The sequence below is a fragment of the Trichosurus vulpecula genome, chromosome 9 (assembly GCF_011100635.1).
Source record: "Trichosurus vulpecula isolate mTriVul1 chromosome 9, mTriVul1.pri, whole genome shotgun sequence".
Taxonomy (NCBI): domain Eukaryota; kingdom Metazoa; phylum Chordata; class Mammalia; order Diprotodontia; family Phalangeridae; genus Trichosurus; species Trichosurus vulpecula.
In genome coordinates, this window is record NC_050581.1 from 148,925,781 (window position 1) to 148,945,262 (window position 19,482).

General features: G+C 42.3%; 1 protein-coding gene and 1 non-coding gene across 2 annotated transcripts in view; one reads left to right on the forward strand and one right to left on the reverse strand.

The window, feature by feature from the left end:
• The window catches only part of GRIP2 (glutamate receptor interacting protein 2), a 406,943-nt gene that overhangs the window by 344,109 nt on the left and 43,352 nt on the right, over positions 1-19,482 (reverse strand). The window lies entirely within an intron of this gene.
• LOC118832424 lies at positions 4,213-4,318 on the forward strand. The gene has a single exon (XR_005009188.1). It is a non-coding gene; the product is annotated as a U6 spliceosomal RNA (small nuclear RNA).

Below are 19,482 nucleotides of genomic sequence, written 5' to 3' on the forward strand. Positions count from 1 at the left end.
ATTGATATTTTGGGCAAGATGATAATACTTCAGCATACGGAATCATGAAGACCTGGGTTCCCATTTCATCTCTGACACTGACTGGCTGTGTGACCACAGACAAGTCACCAAATCTCTCTGAGTCCCAGACATCTGTAAAACTTCGTCAGTGAGGATCTATATTTGTGGATGGAATTCCCACATTGACAAAATCCTATGATACCTCCATCAGCACCCTCTTTGATTTCTCATTTTAGGGTGGAGGGGGGCTTCTCTAATAAGCAAAGCAAAGGCTCATGTCAAGGTTGAAGGTCTTGGAGCAATAGACCCTGCAATCAGTTATTTAAGAACCGCTCTAGCTAAGTATAGAGATCCTCACTGCCAAGAGGGCAGCTCTCAGAGGATGAAAGTCTTACTGTAGGGTAAGATAGGGAAAGGGGGTTCTGAGTCACATCAATAGGGAAAGTAGGTAAAGCAAAGAAATCATAAATGCTTATAATATAAAACACTGTAGGTTATTAAAATTTTATCATCATTAAAATAATGAACCTAAGAGAGCCCTACATATGAGCTGTTGTCGGGGGGGGATGCCCACCTCTCCCACATTGCTCTTCCCTGTCCAATTTGTATTCCTAGGCTCCTCTTAGGCATGTCTGAGCTCATGGCTTAAGGGGAGGTCTTAGTCTAGAGACATTAAAACCATCTGGCCACCTTCATACTTCTTATCACCACCATTGGAGAGGAAGGGTCTGGGGTCTTGACTTGACTTGACTTAGTCTGTGGAGTCAAAAGGTAGAAGGGCACCAGTCCGTCTCCCCCATTTTGAGGTTGGCTGTAGAAAACAGATGAAAAACAAGAAGATCGAAGCCCCCAGACTGCCTCTAAATTAACCCATGGCACTAGAGCTGTGTGCTTTGGAAGGAGGAAGAACAAAAGAGCCAAGCAAGATCTTGGCATATAGCAGCTTGAGAGAGTCTGATCATAGGGATGCATTTGTATATTCCATATTTTCAAGCACAGTGTCCTCAAGGAAAATAAGGCAGAGAGGGAACAATGGGGACCTAGTACATACAGTGATACTCAAGACAAACAAGAAGACAATATCCCATCCTGTGAGCTTACTGGGCATTACCACTGAAGACTCATAAACTCTATTGTGTATGTGCACCTGTAGCTATGAATGGCACTGTCAGGTAAATGTATGACAAAAGGAAAGATGTGACTGGTAAATTGAGATTTTCCACTCTTTTTTTATGAATGACAAATTCCCTCCTAGCTTTGCATTATGAATGAATGAATAAAGCATTATTTAAGTAATTAATATGTGCAAAGTGGGGCAGTTAGGTGGCATGGTGGATAGAGTACCAGGCTTAAAGTCAGGAAGACTCATCTTCCTGAGTTCAAATCTGGCCTCAGACACACACTGACTGTGTGACCCTGGGCAAGTCACTTAACCTTGTTTGCCTCAGTTTCCTTGTCCAGAGGAAAGTAGCTGGAGAAGGAAATGGCAAACCATTCCAGTATCTTTGCCAAGAAAACCCCAAATGGGATCACGAAGAGTCAGGACATGACTGAAATGACTGAACAACAACATGTGCAAAGTGTTATGCTAAGTGCTAGGAATATAATAGAAAAATAAGGCCACCCCTGCTCTCAAGGACTCACATTCTAATTGGAGAGATGACACATGTGGATACTAGGCCTCACCAAAGGAAAGAAAAGTAAGGAATTTGAGTTTAATTAATGACCTGAAACCAGGCCATGAGCCTTTTTGGGTCCTGCATGCTTCTGGAAGCAGCTGGATGGCACAGTAGATAAAGTGTGGGAGCTAGAGTCAGGAAAAACCAAGTTCAAATCTATTAAATGTTTGTTGCCTCACCTGATTCAGTTCCTCGCTGTGTGACCCTGGCCAAGTCATTTAAACTCTGCTTGTCTTAATTTCCTCATCTGGAAAACGGGGATAATAATAGTACTTAACCCCAGAGTTGTCATAAGGATAAAAATGAGATAAATATTTGTAAAGCTCTCTGTAAACCTGAGAGAGAGAGAGAGACAGAGAGAGAGAGAGACAGAGAGAGAGACAGAGAGACAGAGACAGAGAGACAGAGAGACAGAGAGAGAGAGACAGAGAGAAGGAGGTCTAAATTCATCTGTCTCTCTCTCTCTATCTATCTATCTATCCATCTATCCATCTATCTATATTTATCTTTAAAGTTCATCCATAATGCCAGGCTAGGAGGAAATATGTTATTTTGAGACTTAAAACCAGAGTGGGCAATCTCTAGTCTATTGGCTAAATCCTTCCTTTTTCATAAATTTACCTGACAGTACCATTCATGATGACAGGTGCAGACATTTTAAATATATATATATATTATACACACATATCCATACCTGACCTGCACATATATACATACCCCCATATATACATGAGTGTATATGTATATATGTATACGTGTGTATATGTATGTATGTATGCTGTTGGTAGTAGAAAAGAGGGATAGTTTCTTATGCTTACTCTTGGCTCAATAAATATTGATCTCCCTGCCATTTATTCAATCAACAAGTGTTTATTGAGACCCTTCTGAGTGTGCAGCTGTGTTGGTAATCAAAAATGGGCTCCTTAGCACTTAGTCAACAAGTGCCCTTGAATAGTTTGGCTTTCTCCCCTCAACTGAATGCTGTTTGTATGTTGGATTGGAGTAAGCTTGTCGGCCCCTTCACCTTGCTTCCCTTGCTTAAGCAGATCGAAAGAACCTGTGCTTTCCCCGGCGTACCTTACACCCCTGCAGAAGCCAGATGGTTAAAAACAGCTTCCGTTGGAGCCAGAGGCTGCTACAGCTACAGCCACAGCCGAAGCTGAAGCAGGAGCTGCCGGTAGCAGAGCTGACCTACGAGAGGATTGAGGAGTGCTGAACAAGGACTTGAGGCCAGTGGGTAATCTTTTCACCATAGAGGGGAAGCATGTATATGATTTTGCTTTATACCATCATGCTTCTCTGTGGCCTCCTGGTTACTCTTGTGAGGCAGACTTATTGGGCCTGGAAGCTTTTGATCAAAATATCAAAATGGGGATGCTGGTTTGTGAGTTGGTTACTGTGGAGCCTAAATATATGCTTTGATTCTTCTGCCTCCTACTTTGAAGATTCCTTATATCTCATGGTTCCAAACCTTTCAGAAGATAGATATGATCCTCTTTGAAATTATAAACTCTGTCTTCATACTACAGCAGCATTTGCAAGATGCCTTGAGAGATCCAAGGGAAGATGCTCCTGGGTAAGGGGATAACATGTGAGGGCAGAATTTGGTTTTCTGAACCACCGACTAAAATACCGGAACACCAGGCTCTTGGCCACTCAGACGTTGTGCCTCTAACAAGCATTGGTGAAAACTATGTGTTTGGACTCTTGAATTTGATCAAGAGGGCTTCACAACTGACAAGGGAGGAGAGCACACTGCCAGGCTTGCTAACAGAGAGCAGCAAGTGTAATGAAGGATAAATTGGGGAAGAGAAGATCAACAGTTTATGGAGACAATATCCCTCGTGAACTTAGGTGTCCAGAAATGCTCATGGATCCCATACGTTTCCCTGAGATTCGGCAGGATGAGACTCAGGACTAAGAAAAGATTTTGCAAGTTTTTACCTAATTTAAAAATGTCATAAAAGGTAGCACTGGAAGAGACCTCAGAGGAAAATCTAGTCCAACTTCCTCATTTTACAGATGAGGAAACTGAGATACAAAGAAATAAAGTGATTTGCGTTTAGTTACAGAGTAGTCTGAATTCAGAAGACCTTTCCCCAGTAACATGCTACTTCCCAATAAGAATGGTTGAGATCAAAAGGGGAGTGGAGCAGCATTGAATCTTAAGGAGATGTAAGCTTGTGAGGAAATATTGGAGCCCAAGGAGGAAAAGGAAGGTCAGAGAATTAAGGAAAGACATTGGAGGTGGTGGTGGTGGTTGTCCTTTCAGTCTGACTCTCCATGATCTCATTTAGGATTTTCTTGGCAAAGACACTGGAGTGGTTTGCCATATCCTTTTCCATCCCATTTTACAGATGGGGAAACTGAGGCAAACAGGGTTAAGTGACTTGCCCAGGGTCACACAGTTAGTAAGGGTCTGGGGCCAGATTCCAACTCATGAAGATGAGTCTTCCTGACTCTAGGCCTAGCACTCTATCCACTTCACCACCTACCAGCCTTCAGTGCATGTAAAAACAGAAATTATATTACTGAGCTTACTACAACAACACATATATTAAAATAGGAATAATATGGAAAAGATTGGCATGATCCTTGAATAAGGATGATACACAATTCATGAAGTGTTCCATATTTTTATGAACGTAATGTTTAAAAAATTACTTTTACCGATCTTTCTATAAAAAATTATGATTGCCTGGGGAAATATACATATATACACACACATATATATATGCATGTATGTATATATGCATATATATGCCTATGTGTATATTTAACTGTGGTACATGCTATAGACCACCTGGGCAGAAGGAGAGATTCTGCAGTTCAGGAAAGAGAATATGAGGCTGTAGTCACAGTAACACTTTAATTGTCTAGGTGTCTTGGCCCTATGCCAAAAGTACAATACTTAAGATATTTATTACTTGTCTTAATGACTTTTTTATCCTGTAAAAAGTAGAAGAAATGACAGGAATACCTAACTTGAACTTGATTCTGACCAACAGAGAGGACTGGCAGCTAACTTAGCAGTAATGGGAACCTCAGAGGCCGATGACCTCACCATCCAAGAGTTCATGGTACAGCACATTGGGAAAGCCAGGCATATTTTTATATCTGTTTTAGATTTTTGGAAATCAGTTTTCAAAGTCAAATCAACAAGCATTTATTAATCACCTGCTATACCACTGAACTGAGCTCTATATTCACAGAAAGAACAGGCAGGATCCAATGTCCTAATGATCTACAGGGGAAGTCAGAGGCAAAAGTGGGGAGCTGCCTAAAGAGCTTGGTGTGGCTACATATTTTAAAAAGACTTCCAGAAAATATGGGAGAATGGCTAGGTAATTGGCGGGGGTGGTGCACACTATAGTGTTAGAATTATTAATGCCCAGTGAGTGCTAAAAACAAACAAAAGCAGGAATGTAAACTCTGAAGTCAATAAAAGAAGAGAGAATATCATTGCTCAAGGTAAATGGAAGGATGGTAATGGATAATGGGGAGAAGGAAGACCTACTCAGCACATATAAAAATTGATCTTTGGACTTACTTATCTTTAGACACTTACTAGCTGGGTCACTCTAGGCAAGTCACTTTCTGCTTGCCTCGGTTTCTTTCACTTTAAAATGGGGATAATAATAGTACCTACCTCTCAGGGCTGTTATGAGGATAAAATGATATGATATTTGTAAAGTACTTAGTACAGTACTGGTTCACAGTAGGCCCTATTTATATAATAGTTAATTATATAAAAGGAATAGCTCAAGAGGATATAAAAGCAGCAATCGCTAAGAACATATACAGTCACGTTAAGAACAGGTTATGCCAGACTAACTTAATTTCCTTTTTTTTTTAATAACAGGGTAACTAGACCAATAGACCAAAGGTATGCTGTAGACATGGTATACTTAGATGTTTGGCAAAGCATTTGCTGAAGTTCTTCGTGTAGTTCTGTAGTTCTCATGGACCAGACAGTGCTGTGAGCAGGATGACAGTACAGTGAGATGAATTAAGAAATACTTGAATGGCCTGACCCAAAGAGTAATCATTAATGGTTTGGTATCAACTTGGTGTCTCCTGGTAAGTGACCCAGGGATTTGTTCTTGGCTGCAATTCATCATTTATAGCAGTGATGTGGATGAAGCTATGTTTAAGGTGCATTTCTCAAATATACCAAAAAAAAACCCAACACAAATTGGCAACACTTTGGAAGACAAAAATCTGAAAAGAACTTAATAGGCTGCTTCTCAACTATTAGAGCTAAGAATAGAATGGTTTGCTCCTAGGAGAATGGTGGGTTCCTCCTCTCTAGTGGTCCTCAAATAGAATCTAGATGAGCACCTGCTAGTCAAGGGAGTCTTTCTCAGATGTGGGTTGGACTCCATAGCTTGTGAGGTCCCTTCCAACTCCTAGACTTTGTGATTGTCAAACCAGAAGATCTCTAGTCCCTTCCAGTTCTAAATGTTATGATTGTGCCTATGATTCACACCCTCAAGGGAAAATTAGAAAATAACAAAAGTAAGAAATTGGCCGCTGTCCAAATGTAGAGTGAAACTATGGCGGGCAAGCTATCCCACTTATTTTACTGAAGAGAAAACTGAGTCCTAGCAAGATAAAAATGACAAAGCTAGCTGGGGCAGAATGAAGCCTAGGGCAGAAGTCTAGTGTTCTGATCCACCCTGTACTCACTAATGTACTGTCTTATATTGTTATCTTTCCATATAGCTTTTCTTCACAACTAGACTGTAAGTTCATTCAGGACAAGGCAATTCTCTTTCTCTTGAATCTTCCAAAAGGTCTAGCACAGGGCAGGGCATACAACAAGATAGACATTTGAGAGGAAAGGTATGGTTTACCAGCAAGAGCACTGGACAAGAAATCAGAAGATTTCTGCTCCAGATCCTGCTCCAGCACTAACTAGGTGACAAAGAATAAGTTACTTGACCCCTCTGAGCTTTAATAGCCCAACCTGTGAAACGTAGGCAATCAGTACTGCCATGGAAGGATTGTTGTAAAGACCAAATGAGATCATGGCTGTGAAAGCAAGGGGAAATGCAAATATGAGACACCTTTTTTACTGTCGATAATGACAGCTATTGTGAACACTTGTAGTTACTATCATCATCATTGACTTGCCAAGGATTTCCACATTTATCTGACTCCTGCAAGGCCACAGAAATTCTTGGAGGAAGGATGCAACCAAATCTGATAGATTAACCACCAGAGGGAGATATGTGAATATAAAAGAAGACCACCAAAGACAAGTTTTTAAAAGCCACTTGTAATTTGAGAAGCAAATGCCACAGGGTCAGTTTTGTCTCAAGCTTAACCTGTACAAGGTGGGGACAGGTGGGAAGAGGATGAAGTTACAAACCACTATTGAGCCAAGTTAAAATTAGATGCCACAGAGAATTTAACCATGAGAGTGTTAAAATGTAGGATGTTAGAACATTGGAGCAGAGGTGTCAAACTCAACGCAAGCCTTGAGAAGCCTCAAAACTCCTGAGTGCATCAAAATGTAATCGTGAAGTGTTTCACAGAATAAAAATACAATACAACAGAGAAAATGTTAATTCGTGGTTTTCTAAGTCAATATGCCTGGGTAGGGATCTGATTCTATTTGAGTTTGACACCATTGCATTAGAGAATAGAATGATGGAATGTTAATGTAATGCTGTAGGTGGAAGGACCCTTAGGAGATAGAATATTGGAATTAGGAGAGACCTTAGAACAGGGAACGTTAGAACTGGGAGGAACCTTAGAATATAGAAAGTTAGTACATGGGATGTTATGGCTAGAAGGAATCTTAGAACATTAAATGTCAAAATAGAGGATATTAGAGGTAGTGTGATTGAGGGGATAGCCTCTAAGTCAGACATACCTGAGTTCAATCCTGTCTCTGATCTGTACTGGCTTTGTGACCCCAGGTAAGTCCCTTATCCTCTCAGTCCTCTCTAAGGAAACTCTCTAAGACTGTAAAGTTTCAGAAAAGTACTTACCAGCATTTGGCAAAGGGTCTTTTCTCACCTGGGAGTTCCCTATACCTGAAAAAATCACAAGTTCAACACCTAGCCCCATGTTAGAGCTCAAAGGGACCTTAGTCATTAGGACATAAAAGCTGGAAAGAACCTCAGAACCAAGACTACTGGAACAAAGAACATTAAGAGCCATTGGACAACATCTAGTTCAATGTCTCCGTTTTACAGAGAGAGAAACTGAGACCCAGAAAGGGTAAATGATTTAACCAAAGTCTTACAGCTGGTTAACAATAGCACCAAGACTAGCACCTGAGTTTTTTTTTTTTACTCTCAGGATAATACTTCTTTCAACTGTACTACCTCCAAAGCAGGAGAAAGGGGCCCAGATTTATAGCATTGGCTATCCAGAAGACAAAACATGGTGTAATAGAAAGTCACTGTATTTGGAGGGAGAGTGGGGTTCAAATCCCAGCTTTACCATTTAGTGCCTATGTAGCCTTACACAAGTTTTTTTCACCTCTTTGGAGCCTCAATTTTATCATCTGTAAAAGAGGGTATTAGACTAGCTGACCCCTTAAATGGCCCCACCCCCAACACCCTGTTCTAGGCTCGGCCTTATCATCATAAGAAATGATGAACAGGAGGACTTCAGAAAAACTTGGAAAGACTTATATGAACTGATGCTGAGTGAAGTTAGCAGAACCAGGAGAAGACTGGACACAGTAACAGCCACATTGTGGGATGATTGACTTTGATAGACTTAGCTCTTCTCTTCTCATCAAAAGATTCATGATGGAAAATGCCATCCACATCCAGAAAAAGAAATATGGAATCTGAATGCAGAGTGAAGCAGACTATTTTCTTTTTGTGTTTTGTTTTGTTTTATGTTTTTTCTTTCTCATGGTTACTCCCATTCATTCTAAATCTTCTATACAATATGACTAATGTGCAAATATGTTTAATAGGAATGTATATGTAGAGCTTATGTCAGATTGCATGTCGTCTTGGAGAGGGAGAGGGGAGGGAGGGTAAGAAAATTTAAAACTTATGGAAGTGAATGTTGAAAACTAAAAATAAATAAATTAACTTACTAAAAAGAATTAGGGAGCATTCCAAGAAAATGGAGTAATTTTATCTAATCGCAGCACATGGTCCCTTACAGCCCTAAATCTATGGTCCTATCATCCTATTTAAGTGTGGCTGGCTGGCTGGGTGATTGATTTTCAGGGAGGTTCAGAAGGTCTGCCTGGTCCTCCCTTCTCCCTTTCCAAGCCTCTCCCACCTGTTGAATGAATCCTTTTTCTTGACTGATTAATTCTTTTCATGGGGCACAGCATTTTTCATTCTACAAGGTCAAGGAGGCTGAGAAACGAAACCTGTCAGAAAGAGTAGAATGTAATTTCTGCTTATTATGTAGAAGCTGGAAAGGACTTCAGGACCAAGAATATCAGAATAAAGAATTATAAGAAACATTGGACAATATCTAGTTCAACTGGATAACGAGAGCCACTTCCTTTGTGGCTTTGCAACCCTAGCATCTGTAATAGTGCCTGGTCCACAGTAGGTGCTTAATAAAGGCTTGTCTAAATGAATAAATGAATGAATAAATAATTGAATGTGATTGAAGAATAAATGACTGTTGGCTTATACTTTCCTGAAAGTAGATGGAGAGAAGAGAGAACAAAAGGGCACAGAAAGCCTGAAGGAGGAAAAGCAGAAGAAAGGTAAGGCTGCTAACCACATAATGTCAAGGGCCAATCCTATCTATCAATCGTGTTGTTAGAAGGCAAAGTAAACAGCCATCTATAGTTTGAACCAGGGGTTCTTAACCTTATCTGATGAAGTCTGATGAAGTCTATACAACCCTTCTCAGAATGTTTTTAAATGAATAAAATAAAATACATAGAGTTACAAAGGAAACCAATTGTATATAAAGTAACAGTTAACAATACAACTTTTAGACTTACTTTTATCTGGTATTTTATTTTTCCCCAATTACACATAAAAACAATTTTTAACATTCGTTTTTAAAACTTTGAGTTCTGAATTCTCTCCCTTCTTCCCTCCCCACCCCACTCCCACTAAAAAAGCAAGCAATTTAATGCAGGTTATACATGTGTAGTCATGCAAAACATATTAAAATAATTTTTTAAAAAATGAAATGAATTCACAAGACCCAGGTGAAGAAGAACCTTTGGTGTAGACTAAAGTCTAGGGGGCAGGAAGTTAAACCTGTAACTTTGTTTAGCCAGATGCCAGAACCTCATCTGATCTCACAAGATGAGTGGGTAGATGAGAAGGGGCTTAGGTGGGAGACTTATTTTGAAAACCTCTTGGGTGAAAATAGGGCCCCAGATGACATATCTATTCCATTTTAAATTGTCAGGTTCCTCATAGGTATGGCCACCATTAACCCTGACCCCCCCCAAAAAACTAAAGCCATCAAGTCTCTGGATATGCAATGTATCAAAGCCCCCAAACACTAATGGGTTGTTTTATTTTAAATGACATGATTAAACTTTTACAACTTGGAATTTAGGCTTTAGTTTTCAAAGGCCAAGCATGACAAGAAATTAACTGGAAAAAAAATGTTAATGTAAAATTGCTTCCAATGGAAATCTTTCTAACTAGCTATGCAGACTCAGCTTTATAAGGGAAAGGCCTGAAAGTCTGAACTGTAAGTTTGCTTTATTCATTGTCCCCTTGTGAGGATTCGGGGTCAAGGAGGAGGTCAAGATGAACCAAAGTGATCTGGAAGCGTGGAATATTAGCCGCATAATAGTCAATGGCCTGGTTTTTCTCAGCGGGCAAAAGAAAAAAAAGCATTGGAAACTCAAGAGAAGCTGCCATCAGGAGTAGCAAGAGGGTTATATCTGGAAAGGACCTGCATTCAATATTACACGAGCATGGGCCCATCACATCCCCTCGCCAGGACTCAGTTTCTTCGTCTCTAAAATAAGTTAAACTGGATGCTCTTTAAGGACCGTTCCCTGTTCTCAATCCTATAATCAGGAAAATCATGACCCCACAGACTGAGCAATCCAGGTACAACGAGCGAGCACTGGGGCTTGGAGACCTGGGTACCTAGGATCATAGACTTAAGAGCCAGAGAGGGCATTGGTCCATCAAATTCAACTGCTACACCATACAAATGAGGAAATTCAAGACAATGCGGTATAGAGGACAAAGCAATGGCCTTGGGAGTCAGAAAGACCTAGGTTTGAACCCCAGCGTGGACGCCAGCTAGCTGTGTGACCTTGGCCAAGTCATGGCCACCCAAAACTATCAGTTTTGCCATTCTTAAATACAGGGGGTTGGACTTAATGACCTGTAAGGACTTTCCAGCTATAATCTATGATCCCATAACCCAGAGAGAGGAAAATGACCTGCATAAAGTCACAGTGGTGGTAAATGTCAGGATTAAGACCCTCTGACTCCAAATACAGAGCTCTCTCCAATGCACCAGCTGTCTCTAACAAGCTGTGTGACCTTAAGCAAGTTACTTCCTTCTCTGCATACCAATGCATACCAATTGCCTAAAGTCTAGTGAGTGACAAGGAGACTTTAGGCCCTCCCTAAAAAAAAATGGAGATTTAGGGCTTGAAGGGATTTCAGACATCATTTAGTCCAGGTCCTCTTAAACTTTTTCCACCCATGACCCCTCAGCACTTCTTAAACAGTTTAAGAAGCACTGAAATCCAATCTCATCTTCTTGTTGTCCGGTCATTTTAGTCGTATCACACTCTTCTTTCTCTCACTAGGGCTTTTCTTGGCAGAGATACTGGAGTGCTTTGCCACCTCCTTCTCCAGCTCATTTTATAGATGAGGAAACTGAGGCAAACAGGGTTAAGTGACTTGCCCAGGGTCACCTGGCTAGTAAGCATCTGAGGCTGGATTTGAAACTCCTCTCACAGGTGAGGAAAATGAGGCCCAGAGTTTAAATAAATTGGCCAAGGTCACTTGGTAGTAAAATGGTAGACAGGGTTCAAACCCAAGCCTTAAGGGTTTCTGGTAAGCCAGTGTGAGAGCACCCCATGGTAGTCCCATTGAGGTATTTCTGGAGCTTCTCATGGACTGAAGCCATTAGAGCTTGTTCTGGCCATCCCAGACACTGATTTTGTTTCATAAATATTGTTCTCCCTGAAAACTGCCCACTCAGCACATCAGCAGTGATTTGTCAGGCTAATTGTGTTTCCCCCACACTGCTTCCTCCTCAAGGCTCCTTCACCTCCTCTTTCCTGCTGCTGCTCCCACAGCTGACCAAGCTCGCTATGCTTTTATTCAAGTTCCCATGGGTGAACCCCCAGTGTGATGTGGCCCCTTTGGTGAGTCCCTTAAACTCTCTGTGACTCAGGGAGGTTGCCAGGATAAAAGTCATGATCGATCTACTCCTCTCTGCCCCCCCAAAAGACCAACAACAATTTTTAAAAGCTCACCCTTTACCCTATTCCAACCCTTTTTGCTCCACATTTTTTTTTGCAAGGCAATTGGGGTTAAGCGATTTGCTCAGGGTCACAGAGCTGGTAAGCATCGAGTGTCTAAGGTCGAATTTGAGCTCAGGTCTTCCTGACTCTAAGGGCCAGTGCTCAATCTACTGTGCCACCTAGCTGGGCAGAGAGGGAAGGGGGTAGAGGGGGTAGGCAGAATAAAGAACTAGAGACTGAACAACCTCCTGGACCCAGCTGGGCTGAGCTCCACCCACTTCTTTCCCTTCCCTCCTTCCATTCCAAGCTTGTGCAGACCTAAGTATTATCAGCTGAAGTGCATCTCATTATAAAGGTGTACTTGGCCAGTGACCCCAAACGCCCCACCTAAATCACCAGATTCCTGATTCTATCAGCATTCTTTTAATTGGAGCCCTGGCAGGGCAGACCTGCCCCAGTTTACTGAAGAGTGAGTGGCTCCAGAGCCCTTTCTGCTCCAAGTACAAAACCATAAACCTGTTGTGGGGTGTGGGGTGTGGGGAGGAGGAAGGAGGAAACAGAGAGGAGGGGCTAGATTGGATTTGGGAGCTCCGTGTTCTATCTAGCACCAAAGGGGAAGCATGAAATGAGAAACAGGATGTTGCCCCTGATGCCAAGGAGGCCTGGGTTCGAATCCTGCCTTATGTTATGTCCTGGCTGTATGATCTAGACAAGCAGCTGTCACTGCTGTAAGCAACTTCTGAGACTACAGAGCAAACTTTGGCTGCCAGAATTTCTCTGTCCCAGAGAAAGCATGGGTCTGGTCCTTAACCCTGCCCCAAGATGGGAAGCTGGTGACAAGGATTACCCTCTACACTCTGTTGTTTTAGATCTCTGACTTCACTGGTACAGGGAGCTTCCAATGAGGGAACTCCCTCCACCAAGGAAGACTAATAATTTATCTGCAACTCAAAGAATCAGAGTTTTCTGGCCCATTAAGAAGTCATATGACTTGCCCAAGATCATACAACCAGTATGTGTCAGAGGTGGGGACTTGAACTCAGGTCTTCCTCATTCCAATGCCATGTCCCTACTACTAGGTCATGTTGTCTCCCCATTATAGAGGAAGAAAATGGAGATGCTGAGAAGATTCTAGTCATGGAATATCAAGGCAGAAGGGGAATGTAAGAGGTCCCTCATTTCATCAGAGGAGGTACCTGAAGCTTATACAGGAGAAGGGTCTTACTCAAGGTCAGAGATGGGCATGAAGCCAGGGTCTCATGACCGCCAGTGCAGCCACTACAGCGGACCACCTCTTTCCTCTCTGTGTTGACCCACTGCGCCACCCTTGGATTCAGATGATTGGACTGGGATGAAAACTCAGGTCTCAGCTCCCAATTAAGTTTTATGAGAAAAATAAACTAATTCCCCAACAATGCACTGAGCTTAAGAAAGCTACAGAGCCAAGACCTGAGGCCTACCTGCAAAAGCAGGTCCAGAGATCCCATTGGCTGCTGAACCTCCCTTGAGCAGCCCTGGCTGGCCCTGCACACTCAGTCCTGGGCCAAGTGTATGCCTTGCTGCCTTGAAGGGGGTAACCTAGTTGGGGAGACCAGACCCTTACACCAAGAACAATGAGAAGACAGATAAGGGCTGAGCTTTGTGTAGGGTTCAAGGAGGAGATCAAGGTGGGTTGGAAAACTCTGCCTGGGGCAGGGGGACTTGAAGGATGGTTTCAATCTAGAGAAGTAGAGGATGGCAGATAAGGTGTTTCACAGAGGGACCGACTAGGCAGGAAGGGCTTTACGGAAAAGGTGGATACTTATTGTTCTGGAGGGGCCCAAGGTTAAACAAAGGAATTTAAAAACTGCCAAAATGCCACAAGGAAGGTAGCAATGGGGATAAAGATGGGTTCCCTGATTCTCTGCCCTTGGGCATGAGCAATAGCTGTGATTCATGAGGCCATCAATCTCTCACCTCAAGCTCTGCACCAATGACGGATGGCTTTGGAGACTTTTGTCAAGAAGGATATGATGCAGCCTTGGGAGAGGAATCAGTCTGTGGAGGAGACAGCTGTGGACATGCCTTCCTCTTTTGCCCTCGGGGGGCCTTGTGAGACTGTGGATGCCTGTCATGAGTGAGCCAGAGGCCACCAATCAGCCGCCTTCTGATTGCTAAGGATCAGAGAATGTCAACATAGATCTCTGCAGCACTGCTCCAAGTTTTTCATCTCAGGACTCTTTTATGCTTAGAACTATTGAGGACCTTCCAAAGAGTTCTTGTTTATATGGGTTAAATCTATCGATATTTACAATATTAGAACTTAAAACATCTTAGTATTATTATGGAAATAGTATTTATTGTGCAGATAATTAACAAGCATTTATTAAGTGCCAGCTCTGTGCTAAATGCAGGATCTTCACAGAGTCCCTGAAAATGTTTTGGTGACTCCTTGGAGTCTCCAGATGATACTTTAAGAACCACAGATCTAGTCCAGCCTCACGTTTTTTAGATGAAGATATTGAAGGTCACTGAGAAGGGAAGGGGCTTTCCCAAGGTTACAGAACTAGCTAAGGGCAGGACCAGGAGTCAAAGCCAGATCTTCTTACTCCAAATCCAGTGTTCTCTCTACCCCAAAGATTGCCCCTGTAATGGTACTTCCTCTGACCCTGCTTCAGTCAGGACCATGGCCCACCTCCAGGGATTTGACCCTCACTCTGGGGCCTTGGAAACATTTGCAAATCCAAGTGTCTATAGGAAGCAGAAAAGAGACCAACCCAACACTCCCTGGCCCTGGGTTGGGCTTTCTCCATTGTTTCAGATGAATGTCAAGGCCTCATACTATCTGACCTCTGGACCATGGCCAATTGCCATTCTTTGGTCTCAAGATCTGGGTCACTTACTGACCTCAGGGTCACCAATGGCCTCTTTAGGTGACTCCCTAGAATTTAGGTACAGCATTGGAGTTTAAAACACACCATATGTATTCTTTTCTCATTGGGCCTTGACAATGAACTTGAGAGAAAGGTAGTACAGAGATTGTGGTGTCCATTTTACAGATGTTTAAGATGATTGATTTAGAGCTGGAAGGAGCCTTAAAGGTCAACCAGTCCAGACTTATAAGTAGTCATTAATGGTTCAATGTCAACTTAGAAGGAGGTCTCTATTCAACCTCCCCAGGGATCTATGTTGGCCTTCTGCTATTTAACAATTTTCTCAGTGATTTAGCCAAAGACAAAGATGGTGTGTGTATCAGATTTGCAGATGACACGAAGCTGGAAGGGACAGCTAATACAAGGAATGACAAAGTTAGGATTCAAAATTACCTTGATGGGCTAGAATCTGGGTCAAATTTAATAAGGTTAAATTCAGGAAGGTAAATACAAAGCATTACTCTTGGGTTCAAACAATCTAGTTTACAAGTACAAGATGGGGGGGGTCATGACTGGACAGTCATTTATCCCAAAAAGAGATCTAAGGATATTAATGAGCCACAAGGTCACTATGAGTCAATGATGTGACGCTGAAGTCAAGGAAGCTAATGTGATATCAGTCAACCAGTCAGTCGACAAATATTTATTAAGTGTGTACTATGTGCCAGGCACTGTGCTAAATGCTAGAGACTATGGTAATAGATGTATAGTGTCTAGGACTAGGGAGGTGACAGTGGTACTCCGCACTGGTAATGGGTAAAGAGGCAGGTTTTAGCTTAATATAAAGAATTATATCTTAATAATTAAGAGTATGGGGGGGGCGTAATGAGTTCTTCATCCCTGGAGGTCTTCAAGTGGAAGATGGATGATCCTTTGATAGAGATGCTGCCAAAGGGACTCTAATTGAAGTTAAACTTAAGTTAAACTGCCAAAGGACTGACTCTAAAGCAAGTTAAACTAGGCAGCCTTTGGGACTCCTCCAAACTCTGAGATGATGGGACTCTCTAAGCCTCACCCCAATGGCCTGGGAGAAGTGAAGCTAGTGTCTTTGCCCACAAAACTTGACAACTGATATAATAATAATAATAATTTAGAATTAGAATTTATATAGCACTTTAATGATGGCAAAGCACTATATATACATTATCTCATGGGATCTTTACAATAACTCCGTGAGGTTAGGTGCTATTATTATTCCATTCTACAGATGGAGAAACTGAGGCAGACAGAGTTGAAGTGACATGCTCAGGGTCACACAGCTACTAAGCGTCTGAGGAAATATTTGTATTCCTGACTTCAAGTCCAATGCTCTGTCTGCCTAGCTGCCAATTTCACAGTATATTTCTGTCCCTGTTCTGCTCTTTCACTGTAGAGATCAGTAGAATTTGAGGGGTGGGGAGTGGAAGAGGGAAGAGAGGGACCAGGAGGGTGGGAGTAAATAGATATTTAGTTTGGAAAAGACTCTCAGAGACATCTGTCAGATACAGATGGCTTGGTGAGGAAAAGATAGCTTTGCCTCTGGGTATGGAAAGAAGAACGAAATGGGCTCAGGAAATTCCTACCAGGGGCTCGTGCCCAATCCAAGCTACCACTGTGGAGGAGGGAACTGAGGTTCTATTTGAAGGAGACACATAAATAAGGACACACATGCTCACACCCATATACACCTACCCACACACATATAAACTGTTGAATTAAGAGGAGCTGAGCCAACTCTATCTGGGCCTGAGCATCCAGCAATTTTCATTTCTACCTCAGTGATGCTGGGTGAGCCTCTATCATAAGCCAGGGCTGAGTAGGGCTATCATGAGCCCAGGATGAACAGGCTGGGGCCATGGATAGCCTAGCTTCATGCCTTCCCTTGGCATTATTGTAAAGATGATGTCTCTGACCTAATATCAGCAGGGACTCTGCTTTGAATTGAGCTGTGTGGACTACATACAACAAGTCGTCTGCCCCTGTGACTCAGCATGGGTTTGTAAGATGTCTGCTGGAGGTGGGACTTGTGAGATGTTGGGATTCGTAATATGTCTACTTGGAATTTGGTCTGTGGCCAAGGTGAGGAATCAGACAATGGCCCATCTTTGGAGTATAGGCTGTGGTCAGGCTTAAGAAGTCAAGTGAGGCCTGGAGTTAGAGGTCAGGCTGTGACAAAGGGTAAGAGATTAGGCAATGCCAGGTTAGGCTTAAAGGATGGGCAATGAGATCTGGATCAAGGGATCAAGCTGTGGCCACTACAGCTACGGGCAGCTAGATTGCACAGCAATCTAGGCCTAGAGTCAAAAAGACATGAGTTCAAATCTGGCCTCAGACACTTACTACCTATGTGACCTTGGGCAAGCCATTTAACCCTATTTACCTCAGTTTCCTCAGCTCTAAAATGAACTGGAGAAGGAAATGGCAAGCCATGTTGGTATCTTTGCTGAGAACACCCCAAATGGGGTCATGAAGAGTCTGAAATGACTCAAAAACAACATGGAACTCTAAAACTAGCCCATATGTAGAACAGAAAGCCAGGACCTCCCCCTGAACAAGATGATTCTCTAAGAACATTGGCCCATGCTTAGGAGATAGCATGACACGGTGGACGGAGTGTTGGACTTGAAGTCAGGAAGACTTGAGTTCAAATCCTACCTCAGACACTACCTATGTGACCATGGTTAAACCAAATAACCTCTCTTGGCCTCAGTTCCTTCTTTTATAAAATGAGAATAGCAATGCTTGTAACAGCTTCTTCAGGGTTGAGCTGGTAGAACTGGTTTGAAGGACATACAGCCTAATGATGTCCTAGATCATATAATCATTTTGTGCAGAATAAAATTATGGAGGCTGTGAATGATCCTTCCCTGGGTTTCGGGCCTTGCTGAACCACCGGGGGGCATCTATTTCTTCATTTTGTTTAACTGGGATATAGATTTTGTGAAGGGAAATAGCAATCAACAAAGCTGGAGCCAGATGACAGGAGCCTTGAATGTCGAGATGAGCAATTTTTATTTTTTACATTAAATAATGGGGAGCCATTGTGAGTTTTTTTAGTGAGGAAGTGAAGTTGTTGGATCTGTGCATTAGAAACTCTAGCAAAAAGTGTGAGGATCGGATAGGGGCCAGGAGAGATGAAAGACAGGGACAAATTAGGAGGCTATTTTAATAGTCCAACTCAGCAGTAAGAGGGGCCTGAAGGAAGGTGGTATTAATGGGAACCCAAAGGAGAATACTGATGCAAGAGATTTTGAAGAGGTAGATTCAACATGATTTAACAACTGTGAGGGCATGATGTGAGGGCAGAGAGGGAGAGTCTCACTCCTTCGTAAGTCTAAGGTTGGGAATCCGGCTGATCAGAAAAACAGTAGTGCCACAAACCAGAAAAAGTAGGAAAGTCTTGGGGAAAAGGGGATGAGTTCAGCTTTGAATATATTGACATCAAAGTGATGGCAAGACATCCAGAATCACAGAATTGGAATCATACTATTAGAATCTGAAAGAAGCGCAGAGATCATCACATTCAACCACATCATTTTACAAGTTACAAAGCCAATTAGAAGTACACTTGAGATTAGCCCTCCCTGGCTCAGGGTGCTTTTATTCCACACATAGCTGGCAACGTTGGACCCAGGGTACAGCTTTGAGAATCATCCATAGAGAGGTGATAATTGAAGCTACAGCAGTGAACCAAGTTATTAAATGCACATCAAGAGAAGAGAGGAGAGCAGCAAAGATGAGGCTTACAGGACACCTACACTTAGAGAGATGAAGAATTTCCAAAATGCTTCCTTCTCTTTTTTCCCCCTCACAACCACCATACTCTTCATGGCGCCATACCCTTAATACTCACTTCCTCTTTCTTCTATTACTACATACAAGCTAGACCCTAGGAGCATGTTCCTAGGGTTCCACAGTATCAAAGATTCAGCCCTGGCCATTGAGTCAAACCTCCTCATTTTACAGATTAAAAAAAAAACCTGATGCCCAGAGAGGCCAAATGACCTGCCAGATCTCATAGCTATAAAGTATCTGAGTCAGGATTCAAACATGGGTCTTCCTGACCCATTGGTCTTCATCTTCCAAGTCCAGTGCTCTATCCACTGTGCCATCTCATTGCCTGTCCCTTTCTTTCCCAGAGAAAAGGGCATAAACAAAACATAGAAATAATAAGCTGGGGTAAGACAATTAGAAACACATCTGAAAGATGCTACACCACCTTTCCTATAGAATTCTTCACTTGGTATCTGTTGCAGCCTACTCACACCCACTTCATGTATCTCAGTTGCCCTTTAAGTGATGAACTTCATTTTTTCCAGAGACTGTAATTTTCCATAATTTTAGTCATATGACTTTACTGGAAAAGTATTGTCGGCATTGTTGTAAAGGATGTCACCAGAGAAACGTATGAATGGAAGGGGGAAGAAAAAGGCAGCCATGGGATGACAATGAAGAACAACCAATGAATATCCAATGTGCTCCACTGCTATCTACATAATACAAAAAAGGC